We start from the raw sequence: 12,467 nt of genomic DNA on the forward strand, positions 1-12,467 counted from the left end.
ATCAAAGTCAATACCTTTCCTTGACCAAATCCCTTCACTACAAGGTGAGCTTTATGCCTTGGGTGAGGATTATTCTCCTCATGCTTGACTTTGTAGATCCACTTATTCCTGAGAATTTTTCTTCCTTTTGGTTTCTCAACTAACTCATAAGTGTGATTCTTGTGCAAAAAATCCATCTCATCAAGCATGACCTTTAACCACTTCTCTTTGTCTGTACCCTCAAGAGCCTCTTGATAGTACATAGGTTCTCCACCATCAGATAATAAAACATACGTATGTGGTGGATACCTGGTTGAAGCTTGTCTCTCTCTGTCTGTCCTCCTTGCCCCATCTACTAGTGCCTCAGGAGGATGCACTTCTGCTTGCTCAGGTGGTGGTTCATGCACTTCATCTGCATTTTCTATATTAATAGGTTCAATCCCATCATGAGCAATAAGATCATCATCATGAGCTTCAAACTCATGGTTCTCTGCATTCTCAATGCCTTCTGCACGTTCCACAGTAGGAACTTTTAGTTCTGAATCAACATGATCATTAGTGAAAGCCTGTAGCTTCTCACCCTCCTCAAAATCTGCTATGGTTTGGTCTTCCAAGAACACAACATCTCAACTTCGGATTACTTTCTTGTTAATTGGATCATAGAGTTTGTAGCCAAACTTCTCATCCCCATAATCCAAAAAAATGCACTGCTTGGCTTTGTCATCAAGCTTGGATCTCTCATCCTTCGAAATATACACAAATGCCCTGCACCCAAATACCCTCAAGTATCCATAATCAACATCTCTGCCTGACCATACTCTCTTTGGATAATCACTATTTAGAGGCTTTGACGGTGATAGGTTGATCACATGCACGACTGTACGTATTGCTTCTACTCAATTGCTTCTAGGTAGCTTAGAGTGAGATAGCATGCATCTCATCCTCTCTACAATGGTACGATTTATTCTCTTTGCTATTCCATTCTATTGCGGTGTCTTGGGAACGGTTTGCTCATGACGAATCCCATGACTCTGGCAATACTCTTCAAACGGACCTATGTACTCACCCCCATTATCTGAGCAAATACACTTCAAAAGCTTCCTTGTCTCTCTTTCCACCATGCTATGGAATGTCTTGAACACGCCAAGTACTTCATCCTTAGTCTTTAGACTATTGGCCCATATCTTTCTTGACGTATCATCAATGAAGGTCAAGAAGTACAAAGCTCCCCCGTGGGACTTTACTCTCATAGGACCACATAAATTAGTGTGAACAAGCTCAAGGACATTGTCCTTATTGTGAGACGGGAATCTTTGGAAAGACACCCTGTGTTGCTTTCCTACCAAACAGTGAGTGCATCTATTTAAATGCGTACCTTTAATGTTTGGCAAGGCCTTTTGCTTAGCAAGAACTTCTATCCCTTTTTCGCCCATATGACACAATCTCTTATGCCACAGTTCAGATGAAGCTTCTTCTTCTGCCGCATTTACTTCTGCTTTACACAAACTAGCCTGTGTCTTGTAAAGAGAGCAAGTTTTCTTCCCTTTGGCTGCTACTATAGAACCTCTGCTCAGTTTCCATACTCCGTTGCCAAACGAGTTTAGAAAGCTATCATCATCTAGCTTCCCAGTGGAAATTAGGCTTAGCCGAATGTCAGGGACATATTTTACATCCTTGAGTGTCAAGGTGTAGCCGACATTGGTTTCTACATGAACATCACCAATGCCTATAATCTTCGAGACTCCCTTGTTACCCATCTTTACCTCACCAAACTCACCACAGTTGTAGGTGGTGAAGAATTCCCTGTGCGGTGTGACGTGATAGGATGCTCCTGTATCTATCACCCACTCTGTATCTTGGCATGAGGTACTAAGACAGCACACACCACAATCTGACACAATTCCCACTAGATCATCGACTAGTGCAGTAGTATCTCTGCCCGTGTTTCCGTTCCTCTGTACCATGTCTTCATGTACACAATTATTCTTCTCATCCTTCTTCAGTTTTCTGCACTCATACCTGAAGTGACCCTTGGTGGCACAATAGTAACACTATCTCTCTGCCTTAGGAGTTCTAGCATCACCCCTAGATTTGCATATGTCATCACCTCTAGAATGAGATGGTTTTCTGCTCTTACCTCTCCCCCGCTTCTCTGTGACAAGGATCTCTGAGTGAGAGGAGTTGTTTCATAAACCCCTTCTTGTCTCCTCATTCAACAATGCCCCAGTAGCCATATCCATGGAAATGATTCCATCCTTAGTGGCTCCGTTAAAAGAAACTGCTAACGTTTTCTAATTGTCAGGTAGGGAGGTTAATAGGAACAAAGCCTCAACTTCGTCACCCATATTAATCTTCATCAAATGCAGCTGATTGATGATATTTTGTACTTCATTAAGATGCTCTGACATTGAAGAACCTTCTTTGTACTTCGTGTTAGCAAACTTCTTAATGAGCAGTACTTTGTTTCCGGCAGACTTCCTCTCATAGAGGTCTTTCAGTTTCTTCCACAAGGCAAAAATAGTAGTCTCTTGGGATACATGGTGAAAGATACTGTCGTCAATCTACTGTCGTATGTACCCTATTGCTTTTCTATCAACCTTGTTCCACTCAGCTAGATCAGTCTTTTCCGGTTTTACTCCCCCATACTCAATGGGTAGTGCCAAGTCCTTGCAGTATAGCAAGTCTTCCATCTTGGCTTTCCAAATGGTGTAGTTTGCTCTATTCAGACTAATCATGTGAGAGTTCATAGAATGGTCCATCTCTACAAGTTATTTAAACTCAAGTCTTCTATCAGGAATTTTGTCAAACACCTTCCAAGCAAAATTTGGATAACACCCTATGTTAATCTAACCAAGGCTCTGATACCACTTGTTGGGGAATTAAGCAATACCAATTGATCCCCACTACATAGATAACTTGTATTTGAACTCACTTCAACTCAAGATGAATTCTAAATATCAACTACAACCTATGCTAACATGCCCAACTCTCTAAATAACTATTAACAACATATAATATTGTAAAGCAGAATTAAACGCATACCATAACACAAAGATATACCGTGGTTCGGCCAATGATGGCTACTTCCACAAGAGCTAGTCCTTTTATAAAGTGGGAAGAAAGATTACAATCTCTCCTTTCAGTCTCTCACCTTACTAGATCACTCTTATCTCTTTACAGGGTTGTCTCTCTATAAAAGTTATCTCTCAATCTTGATAGCTTTCAAGATTGGGTTTTCTCTAACTTCTGTATTGTCTCTCGTGTGTTAGGTTTTGCCAAAAACCCAAACATATAGTGCCAAACTCGCAGTTCTGCAAAAATAGAATCCTGCCAAAATAGGCATGGGCGCGGGGCGCGCTTGGAATTGTGCTGAAGCGGGCACGGGGCGCTCTTGCCTTGGACGATGTCCAGGCACTTGAGCGTGGGGCGCACTTCAGGATTGGCTGTGGAGGGCGCATGGCGCGCTCTTGCTTTTCCACACAAGCTGAACTGATTTCTCTCCTCTCCTCATGTGAGGGATAACTCCAACATAAAGAACAAAGGATATACAGAACCAGGCACAGTGTCATGCCACCACCAGAGTATGACTCTAGGATTGGCAAGGTTAGAATCTAATGTACTTATCATTATATTGGTAATTTAGTACTATATTCTTCCTATTTAACAATGGATGAAACACTTTCTTGATGATAGCGTAAACAATGTATGTAGCCTGGCTTTGGATTTCAAAACCAACATTGTAGCTCGTGGTATTGTATATTTGATAGAGCTGAACTGGAGGAAAAAATCCATAATGTTCGATTGTGAGAAACTGACGTATGTGTGGCGGTCGAATATGCAGTATCTCTAGATTCCCTGCTCCCTATACTGGTGGTTGGTGAGATGACCATGGTTAAACATGCGATTGGGTCTTGCGTTGCTTGGCCAAAAGAGTTTGTACTGATAGGAGTTGAGGTACAATACTTTTAATATCTTGTGTTTATGTAGTAACACATGTATGGTGTTCTACATTTATTGTATTTCTCCTTAGGAAGAGGAAAATAAAAAAGATGGAGACAAATCGATCTGGTCCTATTCAAGCCTTTTCCAGTTTTATTCCAGTGGAAAGTGTGATATTTGAGGAAGAGGAGGTTGAATGTGCTCACCTTGACAAACCCAATCGATCTGGTGCATTTATGTAACATGCAAGACCTAACAGCTGGTTGCATCATCACATACATAAGGCAGGAGTATTTGTAGTAGTTTTATTTTATGTATTTTGAGATTGAGATTTGCTTTAAGTTTGTCATATGAGTATTGGTTCTTTCTGTACGTCAGTTTCTTGTATGGCAAGTCATCTAATTGTCAATAAAGGTACGGATTTGTCAATCCTTTATGACTTTAATGTGGATGCTTGTTGGTGATTGCAGTGCCCAAAATAACTCGTTGACTTTGAATGCGGTTACTACGTGTTGAGGTACATGAGGGAGCTCATGGAGGGATCAGATCGACCAATTTCAGAAATGGTGATTAGATTGTTTGCTGTACTATTTACACCTTGTTCTCTTGTTAATCTAAATTATGCAGTTTGCCGAAAAAAGTAGCTACTCACAAGGTGAAGTAGATGAAGTTAGACTCGAGCTGGTTGACTTCATCCTAACACAAATGTAGTCATCAACAGAAGTATTTTTCTTTTTTATTCTCGATCATGTCTGGCATTTTTAAAATTTTATCCTCAACTGTCAACCCTGTACTTCACAGTCTGGGATTTGGTATATGGAAGCTGACTCCTTTTTTATTTGTATGGGAAGGCAAGGGGCGAAATAGTATGATCTAAAGCAATAGATGGAAGGGTAGAAGGCTACTAGGAAGTGGAGGTAGAGTCTGATTCATCGAGAGCTGTGAATGCAATCAACAAGGTGGAGAAATCACCTTGGTACTGCCTTGATGTGATTAAAGCTATAGACATGAAACGGTCCAAGTTCGCATTCATCTCCTTCTCTCATGCCTATAGAGAAGTGAACTGAGCTGTAGACTATCTAGCTTCACCTCATGACTCATCTAATTTCGTTGTACAGTACTACAATTTGTCCCTCCATTAGATCATAGACTACAATGTATTGTAAATGATGATGCAAGAGGACAAATTTATGTACAAAACAGTTAAATCAATACAGGTGGGGGTTGGCCTAACCCTAACTTATTTTTTTTTTTTAACAAAAGGGTAAAGAGCAATCAGTGAAACTTTGAAACAGAAGGAACACAGGCGACCCTGGGAGGTTGTTTTTTTTTTCTTTCGCGAATAAAAAGGTCCACAGAGGAAACCAACAATGCATTGGGCTTCTGACGGGTCATTCTGGAGCTATGAATTCTACTCAATCCTTTTCTCGTTAAGTTTGGGTCTCCATATAGACTTCACTGATTTTACCAAGGGCACCACACTAACCACAAAACAAATGGGTACTAGAATTAGGACTGAAAAGAATAATATTTTAAAATAGTTTATTAATGGAGCTGAGCATTGAGCTTTCGAATAGTTTATTATATAAGGGATGCCTCACCCTTGTTGAGGAACAAGTTTTTTATTTCAATTTTTGGAACTAGTCTCTCTCCTCTTCCCCCCTGTAGAGACACAGAGAGAGAGTTTCAAATTTATATTGTTGTTGATCAATCTCTTCCGCTCTACTTCTTTGTAAGTATTATTTATGTTTTTTTATAAATTCGGTATCGATATATATATATATAGATAGATGTATGTTGTGTGTTATGTTAGCAAGGAAGACCCTTTGATTGCCATGGCAAACATGCATGCCCAACATCTGAAATTTACAAACAAATTAAAGAAAGCATGTTATCATATTTATTAGTTGGAATCAAGAGCTTGGAAAAGATCACTTTATTAGCTTGTAGACAACGTTCTAACATTGTAGTACATATAATTATCATGGCTTAACAAATACTAAACCCCGCAATTTCCTCCAGGTCCACCAAAGGTGAACATAAATCCTTTGAACCAAATTTGACCAAATGGCCAAACATAATAGCAAGTAGGACTGCTAATATATGTTTCAAACTGTGTGATATTTGGAACAACCCAAAATTTTTGTTGATTCACAGTTTGGATGTGTCTGAAATATGCTACTTTATGCTTATCATCAGGTTCAAAATGTCCACTCCCCATTGGAGGACTAGGTCTATTTGGTAGGGCTTGTGCCAATCCTCCTCAAGCAACACGAGATACACCTCCCTCTAATCGTGGGACTAAAGTATTTATCCAATAACCTATTCGAATATCGTTCACTTGGAACCACCAATTTCCAGTAACCTTGTCCTGCCACAAATGTACAATTTTAAAATTGAGAGTTTATCGTACCAGCATAATGATGATATGAAAAAACCTAAAAAAAATAAAATAAAAAGATTAAGAAAAATAACTAAGAAATTTAGAACAAATATGTTAAATAAATTAGTATTCTTTAGGGACAAGTATGTAAAGTTTTACCTTGAATACATAGAGTTCAAGTATATACTGTTCTCTACCATATATAGTTGTTGACTTTAGAATAGTATCAACAGGATTCTTGCTATCGACTTGAACGAAGCCATGACCACAGAGAAGATTGAAGCAAGCTTTATTTCCACCAAATGCCTTGGGTACATACAAAATGAACATTGGTTTAATGAAGATAGACTTAATAAATTAATTAAAATTAACTAAAAAAAAAACATGCATACAATTGTATATATACAATTTCACTTACATCAGTTTTCCAAAATACAAATAACTGAGTGAAGTTATCCTTATAAAACTGTGATGAAACCTGTCAAATTGAATTAAATATATAATAATTAAGTGAACATACAATGTTGAAGGAGTGTACATATCAAATAGAAACAACTCTAATATAGGGATTGTGAAAAATTACCATCCATCCTGCCTGTAAGCTATTGAGTGAGTTACCATAACCAGTTTCAAACCACACCTGACTAGAAGTGGTTTGATATGCTCCCACACTTAAATTGAAGACAGAAACATATCCTTGGATTCCATGAAATTTTGTTGGGACTTTATCTAGTGATTCAACAACAGCAAACTACACAATAAACAACTTTGGCAATTAACAAACTAATTACAATTTTGCATGTGAATAGGTTATATGCACCCTTTTAAACAATAACGTCCCTATCTTAGGCAAGTCATCTTTAAACACTTCCTCCTTGTTAGGTACACGTGTACCACCTCCATCAAATGTTTCAAAAAATACAACAGATATGACACCTTAAGAGTATACTAGTGTATGCATCACTTTCAAATGATCAAAATCAATAGTCAAATGTGAACCAAAATAAAAGAAGTACGTGAAAGGATCCCACTGCGCTCTCCAAGCTAGAGAAGTAGAGCCTACTCTTGCAATGATGAAGAAGGTAAAATCAATAATTAAAAACAAAAAGTTAAGGAGTCTTGAGGACTACACCAAAGACGTTTGGGATAATACTCGGCTCTTATGTGTACGGTTGTGATTGCAAGTGTTTCTTTTGTGATTGGAAATGCACAAATTAAAATATATGCATCACATTTGGGTTGTTTGCTAATGAAGATTGCACGGAGTAAATAGGCAATGATTTTACGTAGTTCGGCAATAATTAGTGCCTGCGTCCACAGGGAAGAAAATGAAATTTATTGATAATGGTGTGTTGTAGTATGAATTAAAATATGTATATGACTTGGTGTATAAAATGAGTTTATAGTTTATCCAATTCTAAGTGATAATGGAGAATAGCATTATAAAGAACTAGTCATGTAAGTGTAGAGAACATGGGGAGAAGACACAAGAGACACTTGAATTGGTTTATCTTCCCTTCCTAATTGTAGTAGATGGTTAATAATGGCTCAGATCATAAGTGGCTCATTAACAATTTACATGTATGAGAATGAATTTGTAACCATTCTATACAGTTAATATGCTATTAATGTACTATTAAATGATTTCCCAAATGAACATGTTTTGACCACTCTTTGTAATTGCTGTCATATATAGTCATTGGCAATAGTGATACCATAAGTTATTATACAGCGTCATGTGTCTTCGTCTGATTGGAATATAATTATATACACTTTAAGGGACTATTAGAAAGTGCAGAGTCATCCTAGGCCTTGTTAGTAAGTTCACGAAATATTCACATTTTAAACATGAATTTTTAAAGTATTTTTGAAATCAAATTAAACGGGAATAATTCAACAATTATTCGGATTCGAGAATAATTCGTCAATCAAAAGTATTAATAAACAATAAAGGTTAATAGGTCTAAACCCCCCATATTTGTCACAAGTTTATAATAAACCCCCCACATTTATAAATATCATGATTTACCCCCTAGTCCGTCTGACTTCCAACTCAGTTTCGTTAGTATTCCAAAATTATCCCTAAAAAAGAGTCGTTATTATATTTTGTCTTTTTCTTATTTACAATTGAAATAGAGTTGTTAAATACCCATTATACCCTTGGTTCAGGGGTAATTTTGGTATTAGATGGAATACCAACAGAAAGGGGATGGAAGTCAAACGGCGAGGGGGGTAAATCATGATGTTTACAAATGTGGGGGGTTTATTATAAACTGGTGACAATTGTGGGGGGTTTAGACACATTAACCCCAAACAATAAAGTTCGGATTCGGGAATAATTCGGCCAAAAAATTCGGACTTTTCATAAAATTTTTTAAAAAATTTCTTTGAGAAACTCCTATTTTTTACAATGAGATATCAAATTTAAAAGGAATTTTGAAGTTTTTTCATTGTAAAAGATGTTTGTTTTAGCTAGAACACTTAATACAAGTAATTTCAAATGGTTTTTGCCAAATTTATGTAAAATGAATGTGGTTCATCATATCTACGATTTTTTACGGAATTATTCATGAACTACAATTTAGACGAATATTTCTCCTACTGCGAATGTTTGACCAAATTTTTTCATGCTTTTTTCGAAATTAAAATTGAATATACCCAATTGATTCACGTTCGTTCCAAATAATTCTCGTCCCCAAACTTACTAACAAGGATCCTAGGAAGGATCATCCTAAGATAGTGAAGCAAATCATATGGTCAGAAAGTAAGAGACTTAGATAGCACTCCCATTACCACTTTTTGGAGGACCTATTGTGGTATGTATTTTTAGTCGGCTCATGTATGTCAGGCTTGCTACCTGTTGACTTGTAAATTATTGTGTTACTCCCATTAACGATCAAACACATAGGGAGGCTTAATTTGTAAGGTTTAACATTAGGTAATAAAACATGTGGGGTCTGTCTTAACCCCTACTTAACCTTTCAAAAAATAAATATATAACACCATATCCATGTCATATCTTCAATATTAGATTAGCGAAGCACGTACAACAATAAGACCTAGAGGCTAGAGCCTATTTTGTGAAGAATGAAATCAGGCATATTTGTTGATAAATTATAGGATTAAAGTATTGCTTTCACAAATACTAAAGAATATTTTGTTATTGAACGAATACTACTTAGGTATGAATGATAAATATTTGTTAAACTTGAAGAAGTGTTTTATATAGGTTATGAACTTATGATTATTTCCACCATTTATATTGGTTGTAACAAACTGATTTTAATAACAAATTGATATTAATGCATAAGCTAATGATACAAAAGTAAAATTGGGTCCTAGAACTTACATGTTTACCGGGGGAATCCTTCGTTAGCGGATGAATAGAACTATTACTATATGCTTCCATAAATGATTTAGCTCTTACTAAATCTTCTTTATAAGTCCTTCGAATTGGAACTGTTCCTTGTGGGCAATCAACAATTGTTAGAGTAACCTTTATTTCTTTGTCAATTGTTGAAGTTTCGCCGTCTAATCCTTCTGGAAAGGAACTAGGTTCCATCTGTATGAAATAAACATGCGATTATATAATGATATTGCTAGATTGATGAAATGTTCAAAGAAAAGATGATATGATGAAAACCTTGACGACTTGCAATCTACTTGAGCTTGTTGCTTGATTCATTTAAAGTGAATGTCTTGGTCACAATATTACTACTTAATATAAATCGACTTAAAGTCATTTTTCCTATCTTGTTTAACTGTATAGAGTCCGATTTTGCTGTTATAAAAAAGTGTGTCATATATGTTCAGAAAGCGCATGTACCGTCGGTTTGCATTGAAATACATGCCAGTGGTTGTGTGTAAATCTCAAAGCACAATATAAGCAGTTGTGATCATTTTTGGATAGTTGGACACCAAATTTTGGGACAACATAACTCAATTCAACTTTATATATATATGGTTAGAAATTACTCAATGAGACAGATCACATGTTTGACATCTATATAAAGCAGCACATGTCAGACAAATTGTATTTCTTTATAGTTGTTTGACTATTTTAGGAAGAATAGATTGTAATTTTATTATTTTAACTTGTTAATTTTATGTAATAACTTTAATACAAGAGTGGACATGTTGCGATCGTGTTTACGGATTTGGGGCATTTCTTTCGGTCTGTGGGCCCTTTTGTGTATGCCTTAAATGGGATCATGCCCATGATTTGTTCAAACCAATAACCTTGTTAAAATTGTTGCAAAAACCAAGCTAAGCCTAATGGCTGAGCTCTAATAAGCCCCCCATCGGTTCAATTCTAAAAAAGCTCAATGCTCAGCTCCATTATTCCCGTTGGCATAATGATGTTGCCATATGACATACTAGAAAATTAGTTTCATGATGTAGGATGAAAAAAAAGCTTAGCTTGAATGTGCCATTTACTTTTTGAAAGTTTAGTATATGCACAATTATTTGAGCACTAATTTTTAAATGCACAGTCTATTCTAATGTAGTGGGCGTACATATTAATGACATCATTGTATACCTTCACACGACTTAGAGTTTATAATTAATTAGATGCAAATAAATGCCCCAATATAAAAATCTGAATAGTCTACACGTATTATTAGAAGCTCAAATCACATTTTGACCTAATTAATGACTATTGTCGTCATGTGGCAATACCAGACTTAAAGTTGCATAATTTGATAAATAAAATGATAGAAAAAAATATCAGGATTGAAGTTCTAGAACTACTAGGGATGACGCTAACCCGTGGTAAGGTCTTATTTATTCAACCCTAATTGATCCTAAATCTCCATTAAAGAAGGAACATGGTCTTTAGGCCCTTTTTCGGGTAAACGTATTCATGATGTTAATTTCAACAAAACAACATGTATCGATAAAATTATTACCTTGTATAAAACGACTATGAGTATACTAGCAAAATGCACATGCTCTGCATATGAACGGCACACAAAACTTATTGAAGAGAATGTGAACATAGTTATCAAGAGGAGAGCTATGTCAGATTGTTACTAATTCATTTGTTATTAATTCATACATGATATTCAGAAAATCTAGCAAAGTTGCACTTGCATTGCAAGTGTAACAAATACTGCAATTTTTTTTATTTGGGAAAAGGGTTCAGTAGCAATGGTGCTACCGTGTTAGTAGACACAATTGGCCAGTTCATTACATTCATAATACATATCATTGCTTAAATATCATTTTCTGTTTACAAATAATTTCCAATGTTGCAATCACAGAACAATCTAAGTACATGAAAAAAATGGGAGGAAAAAAAAAAGATGAATATATATGGTCCTCAAAGTCTTTGTAACACATTTGAGATACGTGCATTATAAAATTGTATTAAAAAATCATTGGTTGACTGCCTCAAATTCCAAAGATGAAGATCTGGTAAGGAGCTTGAGCAGGAGGTTAATTTCTTGAAATGAGCTAATTTTTCGAGTTGCACATAGAGGAGTGTAAACAACACGACTTCAACGCCGAAGAACTTCCTTCACTGTCATCGATTGCTCCATATATTAAATATTGTAGATCACTGTGGTTAACACCCACTCTATGTGTTTAACCTTTAGAAGCATCAGTCGATCACTCACATCTAATGAAGTCCATGCCCATAGTTGCTCGATTTCAGTAGATGACGAGCGCAAGTTGTCTTGACCAGCAATGTTCAAAGGCTCTAGGAAATGCTGAACAAATGATATTAGAAAAGGAGCATTAGGAGTCAAAGCAAGACTTATTGCGACTTCGTACATGTGTAATAAGGAATGCAAATAACATAAATAATATCAACAATTTGAATATTGAATGGAATTCTAATTTAAATAGACAATTAATGACTCATAATTCATATATGGAGTGTCGATATGGTAAGGTATATGGTATGGAGTCTCCATCAAAATATGCACCATTGATAATTAACTTTAGTTGCCAATTTGATGAACATAGAGAAGTTGGATGTTGAAGGTTCATGTTATCTAGCCTAAAGTAGACAAAAGAGATGAAAAGGCAAAATTTAACGTTTCATTGAAAACACCTGACACCTCAATACCCACAATTTGCTGGAGTAATTCAATTTCCATTAGATTAAGAAGATCTTGGCGCGCCTCATAAATTTGGCAGCAACAATACAATATAGGTC

The sequence above is a fragment of the Coptis chinensis genome, chromosome 3, assembly GCF_015680905.1.
Source record: "Coptis chinensis isolate HL-2020 chromosome 3, ASM1568090v1, whole genome shotgun sequence".
In the NCBI taxonomy this organism is placed as follows: Eukaryota; Viridiplantae; Streptophyta; class Magnoliopsida; order Ranunculales; family Ranunculaceae; genus Coptis; species Coptis chinensis.